The 20,184-nt window shown below is 36.5% G+C and overlaps 1 long non-coding RNA gene across 1 annotated transcript; it reads left to right on the forward strand.

Moving 5' to 3' along the window:
• The first annotated feature begins 64 nt into the window (after positions 1-64).
• On the forward strand, positions 65-18,476 carry LOC128809250 (uncharacterized). Its single transcript, XR_008437668.1, has 4 exons — positions 65-297; positions 391-507; positions 15,365-15,478; positions 17,965-18,476. It is a non-coding gene; the product is annotated as an uncharacterized LOC128809250 (long non-coding RNA).
• The last annotated feature ends 1,708 nt before the right edge of the window (positions 18,477-20,184 follow it).

Here is a 20,184-nt window from a genome sequence, read left to right on the forward strand (position 1 = left end):
TGTGGATTCTAGTAGTCGAATAATTATGTAAAGGTTTTGCTTATCTTCCTGCAGATATTACAGATATGTCTGAGGATGTGTGACTCATGAGCTTTATATAATTCCAGTAACACTAATAACTGATAAGAAAGGAGTTCTGAAAATCCTGTTATGCTGGGACTCAGTGTTGTATTTGCTGTATTCTTTTGAGTAACAGAGAAATGTCATTATTCTCAGAACAAGGGACACTGAGTTTCTAAGAAGAAACATGTCTTCTCCAATCTCTGAGGCTGTTCTGGAATACAAACAAAACAATAGGTAAGGATTCTGGGTAATATTTGTGAGAGTTTTCCACTGTTTTGACATAGTCTCTCTGAAGACACTGTCCTGAAGTTAACATTCAATTCACAGGAGCTGAGGTTTTGTCACGAAGCACAAACTGGCCATGATGCAGAAACAGAACTACAAGCAAATGTGTAGAGGGAGGAACAATGAGATTTCTTGTTGGACTTTAACAGAGGCAATAAGGTAAGAGTGAGATGAGCTGAAATGACAAGTAAGGTAACAGAATTATTTGCTGTCATGTACAATTATCCCTTTAGACTTTTCAGTGTATTGCTGCTGCTGTGGTGAGCTGCAGTCTCTGGATGGGAACCATCCATGTGGGTGCAGGGTAGGTACAAGCCAGCTCTGTTACAGGACATGCCAGAAGAATCACTTGAATGAGGAGCTTCCAAGTTTTGAAGCTCAGCAGTCTGCATTATGAAAACTTTCAGGCAGACAAAACCTTGTCAAGGAAAAAAAAAAAAAAAAAGGAATTTCTGGAATTAAGTGAAAACAATTAGATGGAATGGCACGAGGTGAAGTGCAGTGAAATGAACTGAAACTTGCTGAAATGATACTCACTGAAATAATGAGATCTCATTTCATTTCATGGAAAGGGATGGGGGTGGGAAAGTTGAGGCCTAACTAGATCTTGTGGAAGCAGCTTCATGAGTGAAGATCCTGATATAAATTCTTCACAATTATTTTTTTGTTTAATTGGGTTTTAGCTTTTTCTATAGAGGTAGGGTAGATTAAAGTAGAACGAGATCTGACAGCCAAAATAATTTGTCGTAGTATAATGTGGTAAGGATGTCTTTGCCATGCAGAGATTGACTGAGCTGCAATAATAAAACTATCACATAGTGACCAAGATAGTGGTCAGCCCTGTCTTGGAAGCCATTGATACAGGGTTGAATCTGCCCCTAGTTAGTCCTGACTCCGCTCAAGACTAAGTGGCTTTTGGCAAATTATCTCACTTTTCTGATTTATCTGTGAAATTAGGATAATATATTTGCATGCCAGCATTAAGAATTAATTACCAGTTGCAAAGTGTGTGTTCAAAGCAAAGTATAAGTGCTAAATATTAGCTGTAGAGTAATTGGACTACTGTAATTTATAATATGCTCACTGACATTGGCTTATAAAACAGGATCAACCTCTTCTCAAGTGCTGTAGAATGTTTAATTGTTACTAATGAACTTCTGATACTCAAAATAGCTATCACCATGAGGCAGGGAATGCTGCCAGTACCTGTCTGTGAGAAAGCTTAACAAGGAAATGAATGCCTTTTTTTTTTTAGCTTGGAAAAATCCAAATAAGTACACATACACCTACTTTAAGTGCACAGTTTAAATTACATTTTTTTTAGACAAAAAGCTTTATTTTATATCAGATAGAAACATGACATTACCCTACCTTTTCATCTCTTTCAACCTATTCAAGCTGAAAATGCTTCCAGTTTTCTGAGCAGCTTTGCTTACTGCAATATATGGAGGGTGCCACAGGGAAGAGGGGGAAATATTCTGTATATGACTGAAAGTGAGGAAAGAAACTCTTTTACTGAAATCTGACTTGCCCAGAAAAATTATTCAATGCATTTTAGTGGCTTAACGTCTGCCAAAAGTTCAATTCCAGCCTCTTGTTTTCTTTTAAGGGGTTGGGAAGAAGGAGACACAAGCTGAGAGCAAACAAAGAGATGTCAACAGAAGGATTGCTGACAAGGGAGCATAAGTTGAGCGAAGGCAGTTGTAGCTGTTAACATTTAAAAAGCCCTTTTGAGAACTAACAAAATAAAGGATAGAGAGGTCCTCATCCTGAAATGGCTTTTATATTTCTGAACCTGTTGTAAAAGCTTTTTTAGAACACTTTCCATCTAAAACCAAAGTAGCTTCTATCGTAAACAAGACAGACAGCACATCAATACAAAGACTGTCTTCACTTACTTTTATTTCTGGACTAGCAGAAAAGGCCATTATTCAATACCACAAAAAAAAGTATTGTTGCCCCAGTTTAACAAAGAAAGAAAACAAGGAATGGAAAGATAATGTCCTTGAACCTAGGTCTGTGCAGGCTTCTAGTAGCCCTGCATGTATTAGGCTTCTACAAATATTTTTTTTTAATTCCCATTTTTTAACACCATAAAAGGTATGTTAAGAAGCTTTGTTTTGGTACAATCCTAGTGCAGACAGTTCCCAGGTAGTTTTTATATCAGTGTAGCCAGGCAAGGCCAACAAGATATCTCCTACTTGGAGTTGATGTGAACCAGCTACCCCAAAATAAGGAAATAGAGTGGCTTGCTTTCTTAAGATTTTACATTATATTAAACTGACCAGACCTCTTCACTTACCACTGTAAATGGCACAGTGCTAGAATACCGTACCTGAGTAAAAATCAATTTTATTGCAATGAAAATACAGCTTTATATATCTCCCTTCTTTCCTTATTTTTCTTTTGTGCCTGCTAGCGCATAAAAGCCCCGATAAAGACAGGACATTTTACAGAAAGCATCTGCCAAGTTCAGTTATTCTACCGTGAGTCTGAATGGGGAGAAGGTCTTCAGTATTATCAAAATGAATTGTTTGTTTAGAGTGGAAACTCTGTAGATCCTTCTTTGGGTGTATGTTCTGTTTCCTTTGGTATACTGTTTCATCTGTGTGTAGTAAATCAGAATACTTTAAGGAAAATACAATCTTAACATTTTTATCTGTTTGTCTTGATGAATTTATCTTAAGAGTAATTTGAAGATGGTGTGAACAAACCACTGCTTAAATACTCTAGTGAGTAACACTCTGCTGGAAAAGGTTGAACAAAATTAACATTGTCCTTTTTTGAGTCTCACAGCATGGTGTAAGCCAAAGTCTTTGAAGTCTGCTGAAAATAGTCTGTAAACATAATTTGTCTCTTCATATAACTGTTTCTATTCCTAACAGCTTTGAATCTTTTATTGGACAGACAAAGAGAAATCAGAAGGAAATGTAAGTAGTATGGAAAATTTGTGGCTCTGTGTGTTCTCCTTCCTAACCTTGTATGATTGTAGTAGTTTCTTCTCCCTGGGGACTTCAGTAACATTTGTGGTAATGGTCAGTGGAAAGGAGTAAGAAATAGCACCATTCATCCTGCTGGTTTCATTTGATCCTTAGAGAAATATTTTAAAGGTGTGAAAAAACAGGTGTGCTAAAGCTCTGATGTATCTGCACAGCTCCCAAGTCAGGGTCCTTTTTGAAAAGAAATGTTTCTCCTCAACTTTCATCATCAGTAGAGCACACAGACTTTTCATACGTACCCAGTGTCCAAATAACCTTTGAAGACTGCAGAAGACAATTTTTCCTGTCAATATCTGCACCTCCCTGGTAGAGCTATATCACAATACTGTCTGCTGCCACTGCATCAGAAAGATTTTTCCTGCTGCAAAAACGGTTTCATTAATTTGTGTCCTGACAGTATCTGTTTAAAATGTATATCACTCATTACCCCTGTTATTTAGCCAGTTTGGATGTGTTCTGTGACTTGTGTTCCTTAAAACACAGGCAGAGTGTCTCTTTGCCAATGCTGATTTTTGCTCCTCTTAGCTACTGGAAGATCTCTACTCTACAAAGGACATACAAATACATATTTACTTTATCCCTCTACTGGGCTCATGGGTTATTAATTGTGTTTCAGTCACAGCCTATTGGCTTTGAGTGACTCCAAGAAGCACAAAAATAAAAGAGAAATTCATTACTCTCTTTTACCTGTTTAATACCAACATCTTATTTCTTACATCAAGCCTTTAAAATTAATGTAGTGATCTTTTCGAGATCTACACTCTATTAATAAACTATAAACTAAATGGCAGTATTGCCAAGAACCAAGTGTATATTCTGCCTGTACTAAAGTAGACTTTACCATTTTGATATTCATACTCTTAATAATAAATAACAGTAAATTGCAGGTGCAATACTATAGCAATTTATGTACATTTTGACTTTGAGCATGGAAATTTGCAGCCCAAGCATCAGGATATTTTTATTAATCTGAAATAATAAGTTTTAAATACATTAACCTTGGCATGAAAGAGTATGTCCACTTAATATGGTGGTATTTATGATAGGCCCGAGACTGTCATGGAATTGTGGGCAGGGCAAAATCCTTTACATGAGGATAGTGGTTGTGACATACAGGCACAGTGTGCCAGGAAGAAAAATATGCTGTTCTACTGACTTTATGCCACCTTCCCTGTTTTGCTGGGGGCATAACAGGAGCCTGTTTCTATGTTAAGTAATGCATAATTTCTAAAGCATTTAGGATCCAAAGTGGGAAGGTGTAGTATAAATGCCACATTTAATGCTGTTAATTTACTAGAAATAAGTTCTGCACAAAAGACTGAAGACTTTGTTTGAAGGAAAAGACAAGAAAACAAATGCAAGGCTGACTGCTGGTCCTGAATAGTTTAGTGATTGCCTGGAGTGTGATACTCTGAAATGTTCCTGTATGTTGTTAAAACTGGGATGTGTATCATACAAAATCCTAGCACATATTTCACAGAAATATGTAGATGTGAAAGCACCACCCGGAGGCCATCCAGTCCTACCTCTTGCTCGGTGCAGGTCCAATTAGAGCAGGTTACACAGGGCCATCTCCCGTCAAGCTGGAATTTGTCCAAGGATGCTGATGCCACAGTGTTTCTTGGCAACCTAGCCCAGTGTTTGACCACCCTCAAGGTAATTTTTTTCCTTATATTGAATTGGAATAGTTCAGCTTGTGTCCATTGCCTCTTGTCATGTCCCTGTGCACCTCTGCAAGGAGCCTTGTTCCATCTTCCCTACACCCTCTTGTTAGGCTGTTGCAATAAGCTGTCACCTTCAGCTGCTCTTCCCCAGGCTGTGCAAACCCAGCTCTCTCAGCTTCTTGTCTATCTTGCATATCACACTGCAGCCTCCCAATTGTCTTGCTTCACTGTTTCAGTATCTGTCTTGTCCTGGGAAGACCAGAGCTGGACTCTTGCTCCTGATGCAGTCTCTCAAATGCCAGGAAGAGGGAAATTACCAGGTCCCTCAACCTGCTGGCAGTGCTTCTCTTAAAACAGCCTGGGATGCTGTTGGCTGCCTTTGCTGCCAGGGCACACTGCTGGCTCATGCTCAGTTTGTCCACAGGGACCTCCAGTTTTTTCCCCTGCAGATAGGCTTTCTAGCCAGTTGGCCCCCAGCCTGTACTGTTGCATGTGGTTATTCCATCTCAGAGGCAGGACTTTGCATCTTAGTGTATTGAATTGTAAATGTAGAATTCAATGTATTGAGCTATAATTTTGTGCTTGTAAGAATTAATAGCTCTGAGTTTGTCATTTGGGAATAGCAGTGGTGTGCCTTCCGAATAGCCTGAATTATGATAAAATAATGCAGAATTATGCATAATATGACTCATTTTTGGATAGCCAGTTTAACAAAACCACCTAAAGCTGATGATGTATCAGGTACATCCTGGGATAAATAAATTACAGAAATTATAGTAAATTACCAAAGAAAGGATAGCAAATTGTTTCCTGAAAGCTGGGGATTTTTTCAGACTAGCAATGCTTCATTTTTCTTTTGTACATTTATAAATGAAGTAGGCTGTGCTAATTTGGAGGCAAAACCAACAGTGCTTTGTGACTATTCTGTTTATTGATCAATGGAATATTTAATTTTTCTTGTTAGATTAATATAGTGGGGAATATTTTTATTAATGAAAGGGTTCAAACTGTACTTCATTCTGAGGATATTGAAATACTGTTTAATGTTATCCAGTGTTGTCATTACATGTTGAATGATTTTTGTGTAATGGCTGTTCATGACTTTCACATGTACATAAATTCTCAAACTAGAAACTAATGAATTTTTTTATATTGTATGTCAATCTTTATAAAAATATTTTATAGACCTTAAGAATTTTAGAATTATATGAGCAATTTGATTGAAAATAATTTTAGTTTTAGTTTGGCTTTTTTGGACCATCATGATGAAGGTGGTTTTCTTTGTGGTGCTAGAAACCTCCTTAGAGGAAACACAAATTTTATTTATGCTTTTCCCCCACTGTTAATTCATGTCCCTTTTTAAAGAATCTTGAAATTTGTCAGAAATTAGTCTGGGAGGATGAATTCAACAGATCTTTGTCCATGATCTGCTGCATCTTGCTCCAAAGGGCTATATGGCTGCAATGTTAGGAAAATTTGGCATGTTGTAAATTAAACCTTGGTGCTGCAGGCTCTCAGCTAGGAGATGTTATCTAGAAAGCCAGCATTTCTGGTTCTGCCTGTGATTTTCAGCTGATGACCCCCTTTGCTAATGAAGCATGCAATCCTAATTTGGCATGGGCCACAGGTAGGACGGACCTCTTGCAGGTGAAATGTCATTTGCCACATTTTGCAGAGTATTAGTCCGAACCTATATTTGGTTGGCACCTGTGCTCCTGAACTGGCATCCCACCTTGTGGGAAGGCAGCATGCCACTCTGACAGATGGGGAGGAATGTGAGCATGCCAGCAAACCAGTGTATGCATCAAGGGGTCACATTTCTCTCCAGGAATGTTGAAATACCGGTACACGCAGAGCTTCTGTATCTGAGGCACACGTGTTTCTTGGCAACGACCAAAGTTCCTGCTGAATATCTTGGCATGGGACATAAGGAAGCTTAGTGAATTTTCATGGTTTTCATAGGATTTCTACACCATGGGAGCCTACATATAATTTCTGCTAAGAATGGCTCTATGAATGTAAACAGAAGAGGGAATATATTTTGCAAATTATTCTTTCTTATTAATAGATTAAGAACTGTTAAAATGCCATCATAGCTTTCATGGATAATGATTCTTTTGATTAGTTAATGGTTGGTTTATCCTGGTCTGAGAGCAATAGAACGTGTGGTTTGGCAATCAACCCAAAATGTGAATGTCACAGCTTAAACTTCTACCATTTCTTTCTTGTACTTTATTTTATTTTAACTTAGAAGTAAATTCTGGAATCCCATCACACTTTTGTGCTTCATCAAGAAATTAGCTTTTTTCTGTGTTCCCCCTAACAGTATAATGTGTTAAAATTAACTCTGGGATGTTCTTTTTTTCTCCTGAAGGTAATTCTGAATGGTTTATTTCAGTGTTTTTACTTTTGTCCTCCAGAATTACTGTAAAGCTTTTCTATTTCATCCATTACAGCACAGTGTTTTTCACATTTGAATAGCTGCATCAACATGAATCCTTTATAAGGACCTTAAAAACAAACTTTGCCAAGTCCCAGAATACAGAAGCTGATTCACATCGCAATACTCAGCTGCCTCATGAATAAAGGAGAGTCTGTGCCTGACACTTTGAAGCTGTAGCTGTTAAACCATACAGACTATTTACCTCAATAAATCATTATAAGAAACTAAGGTACAATTATACCCACAGAGAAATAGAATTCAAAACACTGATTTATGTGGTTCAGTGCCTGTTCCTTTTTCCATCATGTTTTGAATTTTATGCATGTTTGTCATCTTTGGCTGCTTCCATGTATCTTTAAACTAATAGGTCTTGCTTTTTTAACATTCCTCATTAGGTTTGTTATTTCAGTTTGACGTACAGACATGATTTGCACGCTGTACAAAGTTTTACATTTAAAATTAACTATCTAATTTCTTATGCTATAGACCAAAAATGGAAATGTGAGTAATTTGTTTAAACTAACATACACCCTTCTCTGGTTAATTTGTGACCATCTAAGCTGATATCCCATATTAGCTGAGAATTTTTTTGTTGCTTATTTGTGAGATCTGCAGAGAAATCATGATACAAAGGAATCTATCATTGTGCTTTTCAGAATGTGCCTGCTAATCGCAAAGAGATGGAACCATAGGAAATTACATTTGGAATAATTTCCTCAATTTCTTTACCTCTTGAAGAGGCAAAATGAATCTAAAAGATAAAAATTCAGTGAGATGAAAGTGGAGCCTCAAGAGGGAGGAATAGCACTGAAACCAACAAATAATTCCATACGAAATGGTAGGAGTAAGCTAAATATATCTAGGAAGGAAAGTCCAAGAGCAGCCACAGACTGCTGGGCCACCCAAGCCTTCAAGAGAGTCCAGTGTTGTTCTATTGAGCAACTGAGTGGAGAGTGATTTAATAACCAAGAAATGTTCCTCAATAAAACTTCAGAAAGTCACCAAATATTGAAACCAATATTTCAGATACAAACAGTAGTAAATATGCTGCAGTTCCAAATGCTTTATGCCTTGGTTATAGCTTTCAGTGCTGATGCTTGGGTGGATCCAAAGGGTCTGAAGTGAGAGTGTGTCAGGCCACCTGCCTGATCCCAGGGGTTTGGATCAGAGTAGTGCTTGTCTGCACTATTGAGAGGGAGCTGTAAATCCATCATTATTTCTGGAGTGATTTATAACATGAAAGTTTTTGGGCTATGGGTATCTTTCATCTATCCAGCTAAAAAAGCTGTGTCTGTTGTAGACAGGTTTGACTGTTTCAGACTATTTTTGTTTTCCAGTAATAACATAACAGTAATTTGACTGAGAAGCCTAAACACTCTTTCTGTATTTTCATTATCTTACACTGAATTTCATAAGATATTCAATTCATAAGGGAATATGCATCTAGTATTTTTATATAATACATTAGTAAAAGCACATAGTCTTTTTCACGCAGTCTGTGATTTGCATATATATGTATATGAAACTCTTTGTTGTGTTTTTTTCTCTATGAATCTATAGGAATGGTGTGAGGAAAGAATATTATACCTAAAAGTTTCCACATGCAAATGATGTTATTTATTGAGCACTGAAAACTTGTATTAGGGTGTTCCATAACCTTGTCCCCAGTAATCCAAGAGTCTATAACATACTGCTTTTACAGGCTGCTAGCATTTAGAATGTTTCTGTCATCATATCCATGGAGTTAATAATGTTTTTATACTATTGAAGCAGAGGATTGCTTTGCAGAACAAGTCACATGGTAGCCACACTATGAACATTTCCACTGCTTACAGAACAATCTGTTTATTAAAACATACCTGTTGAAATTCCATTATTAAAGCTACATATTCTAGGGCTTTGCAATACTTAAATGTTATTTTTCCTCAGTTCCTAGTGCCCTAGAATAGAGATTCCTGCTCAATTATAAAAATAGCAATGTCATCAATGATTAAGATTCTTATTAGTTATTCCCATTAATAAAATTTAAGATTAGTGATGTTTCACATTGTTTTATAGTTCAGTGCTACCATGTAACAAAGAGTAATTTCATTTTGCAATCTACTGAAAAGAATCTTATCCTAAATTGAAAAAAATTCTGAAATATTTTCAGAACTTTTAAAATTTCAAATATTTACTAAGTTATGTCAGCTCAGGTGACTTTGTAACTTCAGTTTTTCAGTCTACTAAGCAACAAATAGAAATACATCCTGAATGCTATTTAAAAGCATCCAAAATTAGGGATTGTTCACAGTGAAAACTGCAACACCTTCTCAACTATTGGGATGCCACAGAAGCTCAGACCAGAAACTCAGACCAGAACCTGACTATTACATGTGAAACTTTGCATCAGCTCTCAAATAATATGCATCAAAAAAAGAGAGTATTTTAATTCCTGGTAAAATCTGTTACCAAGATTTCTAAGGGCCGTGTACTCTCAGATGTGTCTCAGGTTTGAAACACAGGTTCTAGAGCAATGTAAATGCTTTGGCTGTGCACACTATGTTTTATTTAAGTAATTGTGCAGGTGTAGGCAGCACATGGATGCAACTTTAGTAGTGCAGAGGGGTCGTGTCCATCTTCCCCAGTGAGGAACTTCACATGTAGAAAGCAACCTTATGATCTCATCACAGTACAGGGCTTCAGCTGATTAAATTAAATCAGTGTAATTAGGCATAACTTTTGTATGTAGACAAATCTTCAGCATTGCATGAACACAGACCAAGAATAAACTTGCTCAGTTTACAAAACAGACTGTTAGCTGCAGTCTATCACGCAAATAGGGAGATGGGTTTTTAAATAAACTTAATGAGTTAATGATGCAACACTGGATGTGTTAAGGAAGGCAAGATATGTCCCAGGAAAACACTGTGAATATTAACCTTAGGCACCTGAACCAATTTGTTGAGGCTGGATGCTGTTTTTGTGGCTAGTTTGCAAAACTGGTAGCAGTAAGGAAATACAGTTTTCTGCAGGTTTTTTCCCAAGCTTGTCTTCTATTAGCAGATGCCTTTCACTCACCAAAACTTTAAGTTCAAACAAAGGTTCTTTAATTCTAGCAATGATTCTTCAGAATATCCGGGGATTACATATAATAGATTGTGAGTATAGTGTGAGCAAACAAGGCATCAATAATAACCTTCTAGCATGGTTTTATCGGGATGTACTGAATTACAAGGAAAACAGTTTTGGATTTTTTCCTAAGTCTCGTGGATCACAGATTGTGTGTCTAAAAGTGGAAAGGGAGTAGCCAGACAAAGGAAAAGAAACAACATAAAAAGCCTTAAGTTTGCAGGAGTTTCATTATGCTGAAATCCTGACCTCAAATCAATAAGAAATCCTTTATCTGACCCATATTGAGGGATTATAGACTCAACATTTTAGAGGATGTGTTTGAACAGCATTGACATCAAAACCTTCTGAAAACTGCAGGTGGATTATGAGTTGTGTACTGTTTATATCTGCAAGTACAAGCAGCTGAAGAATTATTTCAGTCTATCTATGCTACAGTTCTGCAACTATGCTACGCTTGTTTCTTAGGAAATAATTACTAAGGAGTGTGTGGGGGTGTCTGTGTTGGTCAAGTGGTTAAGGCATAGGGACTTGAGAGGTCAGAGTTTTCCTTGCAGCTATGAGACAGATGGTTTTTGTGGTTGGGGTAAATCAAGTGCTTGTTTTGTATCTCTTTCTCTGTAAGTACAGCACATGTAGACACAGCAGTGGTTCATTGGCAGTACTCAGTGGGCTGTTACAAGATGTGTTTTAATATTTTTGAAAGGTGCATGTAGTTAGCTTTAAAGGTACAACATGGCTCCACTAAGTGTTGGGATTTGAAAAACATTTCATAATGGGCAATGCTGCTCTTCCAAAGAAGTGATGTCTTCCAGGACTCTCTGCTTAGTGAGTCTGGAAACTACAGTGAAGACATGCTGCTTAAGCAGTTGTGTTTGAAATAGACCAATGTAGGCTGGTCTTTGTATTTTCAGCTGTTCAAACAACTTTGGTTTGCTGGAGACAGTGTTAAAGGTGCTGAATGCTTCAATGCAATAACCATTTATTTGGGTGCTTTGTGAGCTGTGCAACTTATTCTGGGACATTTAAAACAGTGTTTATTGGATACTCTCTTACCATAAAGTGTTTCTTGGACAGCCCTTACCATATATTCTCTGTTAAAAGAAAAAGAACAGACACAAATGTGTACCAAAAAGAGGAACTTGAAAACAGAAGAGAAGGAAAAATACTGTAATGAACAAATCATTGGACTATATCATACATATTATAAACTCAGGGAAATGCTCTAATATTTTACTTAGGAGACACCCATTCCAGAAAGCCTTTGGGAGTCTGCACAGTGTCTTGTTAATTATTTTAAGAATTTCAGCCCTTTCTTCCCTATTGATGGCCAGCTGTCCTAAAACTGAGAAATGTTGAGGAGCTCTACTTTTAAAGAGGAACTTAGATAATGAGTGTCTGTTTTCTCCTTGGTATTCAGGAGAAAAAGTTTTTGCATCTTGAAAAAAACCTGTGATATACCTCTAGAAGGATGTTTATAATATTCCTAAAATTAGTCTTCAGTTAATTTTCATGTCAAATGCAAAGAGACTTACCAGTGGCAGCAGTCTTGTTAATGCAAATCAGGAGAACTGTGGACTAGTGAAAGTAAAAAAGGAACAGCCCTGGATCTGCTGTTATAATATTCCTTCTGTTTGACAAGTCTATGCATTATAGTTCATGTATATATTTCATATATGCTTTCTGATTTAAATGAGCATTCAGAGTGTTCTCTTTGATTGCCACTGTGAAATACAACATTTCATTCTGTGTTTAAGTGATGTGTCTTTTTGGGTTTTTAAAATAAAGTTTTAAATCTAAATTTCCTCATGTTTCTGTTAGGATAAATGAAAACTTTCTGTTTTAAGGACTAACAAAATTTGAACACAATTCATGTGTGATCAGACTTTAGCAGGTAAGTTTTTAGCATGTCCCAGACTGTGTAAAGGGAATTTATTTGGAGCTGTTTATTGTTCTGGCTGGTGTTTTTGGGCAACTGTAAGTGACAAAATCTCTGCTGGACAAAAAACAAAACATATAATTTGGTGACAGTTAAAATAAAATGATGGGCAAGTGTGCTTGCAGAAATACAGCAGAAGAAAAAGGATGGGTTACACCTAAAATACAATCTTACCTTTTGTTGGAAGATTGTTCTGAATTTAAGCAGGCGCAGAATTTTTTCAGGGTTTTCCTGGTGCTAGCACATCTTGCTGGAGCTCAGCAGAATACATCATTTATCTTGTTTAGCATCTCTGCTAAAGAGTATTTGAAAGAGCCTTTATTTGAAACCATCGCTTTGTGGCCTCAGCAGCAGCTTGGTGACTGTCATGGTGATACCTGTGTGTGTTTGAAGTGGGACAGAGATGTTGCTCAAAGATTACAACACCAAGGTGAGCAGGGGAGCTTTGAAGTCATGTTGAAGGGTGGTGTTGGATCTTGGAGTGGGCTTTGATTTCCCTATTTCCATGAGTGTTTTGACCATGTCTGAGCATACATCTTGTACTACTGAGCAGTTTTGCTTTGACTGCCACAAAACTCATATCTTCTGTCATGGAGGCAAGGATTAGGATTAGAGGAACAACCAATGAAAGAGGGCACTGCACAGTCTGGCGTAGGAAGAGATGAGTCAGAAAGACCATGAAGAAACCCATTTTATAAAAAGATATATCTATTATTAAGATAGAACAAAGATATTTAGTTTGTATGATTGGAAATCTGCTGGACAAAGGTTTTCCTTAGGGAAAAAAGTCTACAGTAAAATTTGTGACCATGCACTTTGCTAAGTCTTAATTGGCAGCTCATTAACAGGTAAAGATGTGGCCAAGCAAGGTGTTTTTCTGTTTTTTCAAAATGTTTGGATTTCTTCAGGAAGTAAAATCATCAGTGTGTATCTTCTATGAATGTATTTGTCTTCCCATATCTTCATGCATATAAATATACGTATCTATATCACTATCTATATCTATAAATGTATATATCTCTAGGAATGTGAATGTATGTGTGTGTAATGTAATGGCTGTGACCATATAGCCATTTTCTTACCTTCTCTTTTCCCCACATTCTACACCTTTCTTTAGGCATTACATTCTTTCCTCATGCCTTTTGTTTCTTTTGTCTGTTAAACTTTGGACTTTGCAGGATAGAATCTGCCTTTTACTGTGTATCTTCTGTCTATGAGTAGTGCCTAGTAGAATGGAATGCAGTTATGAGTTGGGTTTTCTATTCTTTGGTCATTTTGTATCACAGCTAAAAGTGACTGAATTTATTTTGTTGGACTGATAAAAATGAATTCTGACCGTTGAGCAGTTGAGCAATTGAACAGAGATAACAATCTTTTACATATGTAATGAAATTAACATGCAGACAATGGCTATTTTTATCTTTGATGGTGGCTTTGTTGTTTTTAGATAACAATATAATTAATTGTTTATCAATAGAATTAATATTTATCATATTAAAATAACAATTATTTTTAAAGTCATGGTGGTGGTGAAAAAAAAAAGGAATTCTAAATCTAAGGTTACTTATTTGGAAGTGTGTGATAACATACTGAAGTAAATTAAAGCTGCAACATGAAAGGCAAATATTGTTGCACAGTTTTTTTTTTTTTTTGCAATCTGCTTTAATGAAGTCTCTGTGTGTAACAGAGACTTGGAAGCAAGGGAGAAAGTCATTGATAGTGAAATTGTTTACTTGGCCTATAGAACCACCTTTCCAACTTTAGTTCATAAACTTCTGGTCAAAAAAAATTGCTTGAAAATGTTTTTCTTGGTAAAGGCTAAAATAATAAATTGCAGTGCCTACTGGAACTATGTATATCTGTTATTTTTGTATGTTATGAGTAGCAGATTGGAACCATAACTGTTTCCATTTTAAAGTACAACTTTTCAATGTGTAAATAGGTAAGTACTGTATATTTAAAATTGTAAGAAAGACACCAAAATATAGTATGTAGCTATTTATAATTTAATTAAGAATTCTTAATTTCAAATGTTCATATCTAATTCCTGAGAAACATGCAGAGTGTATGTACACTTGCAAGTACTTTTAATCATTGTGCAGGAAAACAGATTCTAGTCCAGGACAGTGTGAATTAAAAATCTCCCTTCAATGTAGAGCAGTTTTAAATTTGCACACTGTCCTATAAGCAGTTCAGTTCATATTCTTGCATTGTAATTACTTGATTTGTAATCCTGGTGATAATTTAGGATGGAGGAATTTCTTTGGATTTCTCTTTGTTCTCTAAGGATTTAACCTTTTATCTGTGTTCCCACAGGAGAGCTAAGATTTTGGGTGAGTTGAGATGGCTTCAGTCTGTTTAAAAAAAAAAAAGACAGCCTTAGTTTCTAGGGTCCTGGTATGTTGGTTAACTACTTTAAAGCTTTTATAATACCAAAATAAGGCAGTTAATAAGGCAATTTATATTTGCTGTACTGATATGCATTTTCAGATCTGAAATTCACTGTGTTTTGGAGTGGTTTTATTATTTCCTTTTTATGATACCAAAACATCTAATCAGGCAAGGACATATTTCTTAAGGTATTATGGGAGATGAGTGACAATCCAGCAGATTTTAAAAGATCACTGATCACCCATGAATTTTCCCAGTGACCAACATTTAATAAAGAGGACGTTTGATATCATGAACTCATTACAAAAGGAGACCAGTGGTTTCTGCCCACTTGTAATAACCTTTTAAGGTAACAATTGTGTTACTGCTTTGGAATATTCTATGTGCTCTAGTAAATTAAGGTGGTTAGTTCATAATTATATTATTGTAAAGTTCCCTATGTTAATATCATAATTTTTTGTTATGGCAGGACTGTGAAGAAGCATGCTGGATTGAACAACCCTGTGGCACACAGCATGGGATAATTGCCAAACACTGCCTGCATCATCTGCTCTGATGACAGCAGTTCCAGGCTGCCCTAAAGGTACACAGTTGTACATCTACACATACTGATTAAAGAGAATATTGGTCAAAATCTAGGCACTCCACTCTGTGGAGACTGGCTTAGACAAGAGTTGTAGTTTCTAGGTTAAACTAATGCAGATGGGAAAGATATTATGTTGTCCTTATATTCTTATTCATATATCTACTGTTAAGAAGAAACTGCTTCATTATATTTTGGGTTGCTTTTTTGGGGGTTTTGTTTGTTTGTTTTGATTAAAAATTAAAAAATGTCTTATTTCTGACAAATTCCCTAAGGAAACATGTTGAATCTAATGAATCAGAGGTTGGATCTAATTAAGTCCTTCCACTAAGGGTGGTTGAATCCTTGAGCTGTGCTCCTACAGGCAGTTTGTGTTCAACTGACTTGATCTGCTTGACTAACAAAAACCCAGTTTTGAGGACTGCTACCAAATGTGTATAAACAAAGCTGAGCTGAGGAAGATATGGCATTTACAGGTGTTTTTGTAGCTGTATCATAAAAGCCCATGTTACATTTTCCCAGCCTCAGGGATGCCATCCTACTCTTCCCCATGCCACGCATTTCTCCCTTCCCAGGTTTCTTCCTGCTTGCTCAAGGACGCAGAAAGTACAGCAGAGCAATGCTGCTAGCAGCAACAAATCAAGGCACATCCCAGTTGGATTAACCAAACTTTGCTTTTATTATCTCAGCCAGGGCAGGCCAGTAAACAAAACATTGAAATCAAGTTCCTTACCTTTCTTCTCCTGTACATAAGACCAGAGGACATCATACATGAAACTTTTACTTCTTAGAAACTTTTATTTCTAGAAATCTGTCATCCATTAATTCTCCAAATCTGAAAATGTGTTGATTGCATGAGTATTACTTTTGCCTGCTTTTCTCTTCTTTGAATTCCTCTAATTTGCAGCATTTTCCCCTTGGGGTATCCTTTACACTCTTTCCATACTGCTCTCCACTGCTGTCTTCCAGAATGTGTTTGTGTTAACTTTTAACATACCTTGACTCCACTACTTTACTTTTAGATATCTCATTTTGTGTCTGCAAATAATTTATATTAATTGCCTAAATTATCAGCAGAAGACAGGAAGTGGGAGCACAAAAGTATCTGTAAATTGATTTAACCTATTTACATTCAAAGATCTGCCTGCTAATCAATGTGTATCTGGGAACAGTCTATGTGTCACCTTGTTGTCCGCTACAATTCTTCCTTCTGGGCCTTTTTGGCAAGTTTATGGTCAATATAAACTTTCCTAAATTTTTTAGGTGTTTTCCCCAAAATCAATGATAGATTTTATCTTCCTTCCAACTAGTGCAATGTTCAATGGGAAAGCTAAACCTACTAATTAATATCTATTTAGTTATATGCTAAATTAATTCTCTTTTAGGAATTAACACACCAATACTTTGTAGCTTCCCTGCAGCTTTTGTCTGCAATTTCCAAATCGATATTTTACAGAGACCTTTTTTCTTGTTGCTGTTACTGTAGTCAGCATATTAGAGTTTTTGCTTTATTTACAATCTGAGTGTAATATTAGAATTTTTTTGTTCTAGACTACTTGTTTCCTAAGTATTTTACTCCGTTCTTATAGATTCAGTTTTCCAGCACTTCATCATGTGTATATAGCTGCCCTTACAAATGTTAGCCAGATAAATCTGTTTGTTCTAAAAACTGACATATCCTCAAGTAAGAAAATATTCATGTTTTAAGGGTGTGGGATGGCAGAATTTAGATTTTGCACAGGGAAAAAATGTGCTGTCTTCCACACTAATAATTTTCCAAATGCCAGCTCCTACTCTTGTTGGGTTCCATGTTTTGCAATCCTTCTCAAACGGTCTCTACCTTATCTTCTCATCTTCACAATGATGGCTTAGAAAGGAGATATTTACTCACAAGTGTGCTCTGTGTAGTTCAGGAAGGATATTTCCTGGCCTGTTACACCCTACAGAAACTCTGCTAGATATCTTTAAGACTGTGATGGCTTTTTCTTGCTTCTTGACCTGCTCAGTGTTTAAGTAAGAATTCTGATTTTATTTCTCTGGTATCACGGTAATTTAAACTCTTTATACTTACTCATTCTATCTCAGTATTTTTAGAGAAAGTGCAGAGGTTTCAGGAAGCTTCTAAGTGGTCAGGCTGGCTCCAGCTCTGGGTCCATCACAGCTGGAGTTGATCTAAGTTTGATCTAAGTTTGGGCTGCCTCAATTGGCTCTGGCTCTGTGTTTCCACCTTCTGTGCTGTGCTGGCACTGGCTCTTGTCTGATCCTTCTGTGAATTGCTCCTTGGAACAGATCTGGCTGAAACGTTTTTTTTTGTTTCATTGTTCTTTTATTTTTTTTCCTCTTCAATTTGGTAGGGTTAGCTTAAAGACAAGCAGTCTCCCTGGGTTGGCTTCTGCACACGTGCGTGGGTGTTAGTGCTGAGGCAAGGGAAAGAATGGAAAGCCTCGGTTGGTAGGTGAAGCTCTGACAACCTGAATTCTTTGTAGGTTTGAGGTGCCATCGGATCCCACCCGGAGGCTGCAGTTCCACCTTTTCTCTGAGCTGATCTCCACACCAGCACCCATTTCCTGCCGCTGTTCCCTCTGGGGCCAGCACTACTCTCGTGTAGTTGCACTTTTCCAAATCACAACAGAACCCCTCTCCTTGCCCCTCAAAACCACAGCAGTTGCTTCAGCTGACAGAGCATGGAGCCATGTAGTGTTACTGCTGGCAGCGAGGGTGGAGCAAGAAAAGTAAATATTTTTTTTTTAAAAAGTAAAAAAAGTACATGCCAGTCATTAAGCCGTGTAAAGTAAGCGTGGAATTGCAGCTTGTGAAGTGTATGTATATATATTTATTACATTTTACCAATGAACCAGCCTGTTTAGCCTTGACATGACTTTTAAGAAGACTGTTCTTGAATGGGAGATTGTTCTCCCCCACCTCCTCCTCCCATTCAAACATTACCGTTAAAGTCTCTTGGTAGCCACCTGTAAGCCCCTGTCAATATAAAGTCGAAGTCTGGCATCTTTCATATTCCAGAAATCCATTATGTGTTTTTACACATATATACATGTAATTCCATTTGTATTTACAGAGAAAATCAATAAAGCAATAGGGTTATGAAAAAAAAATAACACATTTAACAGATTTTCATTGAAAAATAATTTCATATGGTTCAGTGTGCAGCTAAAGTGTGCAGCTAAATTCATAGGGAAGGAATAGGCTGATGCTATTGGCCTAAATTATGCCTGTTCCTTTAGCCTTTGCACAGATGATGATCTGCTCCAAGATACCCATTCTGAAGTAGCACAAAGCAGGGAATGACTAAAGGTAAATGGTAAGACTAGACAAGAGTTGCAATTACTGTGCAAATTGGAATTCATCTCACTTGGCTTAGTCTCTACAGTACTGGTATCTAGCCTAAATGAATTGTTTCTAGGTCTTTTTTAAGGTGGGAGGAAGGGACAGACTTCTCCAGTGCTAATTTCTCTTCTACTTCATGGGCAAACCAGGCAATATTAAAATGTGCTATGGTGATACCTCTCTGGATGGATTTGATTATAAAGAAATTCTGCACAGTTAGCTTATACTAGACAGCTACTTTTAATTTCCTGAACTTTTATGAGCTATAAACTAAGATTGAAGCTCAATTATCATATGCACAAATTTTTAATCCCTTTAAGTGTGGAAAACCTTTATATGACTGTCAGCTTTTTTGTATTAGCTAACTGCAAATATTTCATGAAGTTATTAGTTACTCTTTACACAGACAGAGCTACATCCATTTTAAAGAAGTTCTGAATTTCTAAGAAATGTAGTGATTTGAACGAGAAAGAAATTTTAGGCAAACATCAGAGAAAAGATATAATCTTTGGGTTTTACATTAAAAAAGTATCTAAAGTAAAATAATGCTGGAAACTTTACTGTGTTTTGGCAATAGCTTGCTTATTGAACATAGAGCTATTTATTTAGTCCACTGAGTATGTTCATGAAACCTTAGTAAATTTTTGAAGTAAAATTTGCAAGTAGCATAAAAATCTAGCTGGCTAATAACAGGATATTCTCTGCATAAGTGTGGTTAAAAATAAGAATTAAAAAAATAAATCCAGATTGCAAGGAGTAGTATCTCTGCATCGAAAGGGCAAGAGTCTAAATCTAAATGTAAGTGTAAAAGCTGGAAAAGATTGAACATATGTTATTTCCCACCAGCACAATATTAAATGCAATTATTTTCTTTCTGCTAAAATCTTGAATATATCTTGCAACACAACCTCAAAGAGTCCCCTGCTGCTGTTGATTATAGTGAATCCCACTTCCTGCCACCCAGTAAGTCTTTGCAATTTTCTCTTTTTCGCCACCCTGTGGAGATAAATAATGTATATTAATGTGGAAATATCAACAGTAAAATCTCTTAATATTCTCCACAAAATAAAGGTTCTCTCTAAATCAAAGGATTTGTATCATTCATTAATTTTTTGAGCAAAAAGAAGCAAGTTTCTTATGTAAAGGCTTTGAAAAGTTTGAATCTCACTCTTGGAAAACAAATGTGCTAAATACAGTATAGGAGAGAAATTAGTTTTTTCGAATTGAAAAAAATATTTGATATAGTGTACTACATTTAAACCACAGATTTTAGTGTTTTCTTTTCTCAGAGTCATTAAATAGACCTTGACAAATCCCTGTTTCTCTTCCTTTGACCCAGAACCTTAGGAAGTGTGTCAGAG

The sequence above is a fragment of the Vidua macroura genome, chromosome 6 (genome assembly GCF_024509145.1).
Source record: "Vidua macroura isolate BioBank_ID:100142 chromosome 6, ASM2450914v1, whole genome shotgun sequence".
In the NCBI taxonomy this organism is placed as follows: Eukaryota; Metazoa; Chordata; class Aves; order Passeriformes; family Viduidae; genus Vidua; species Vidua macroura.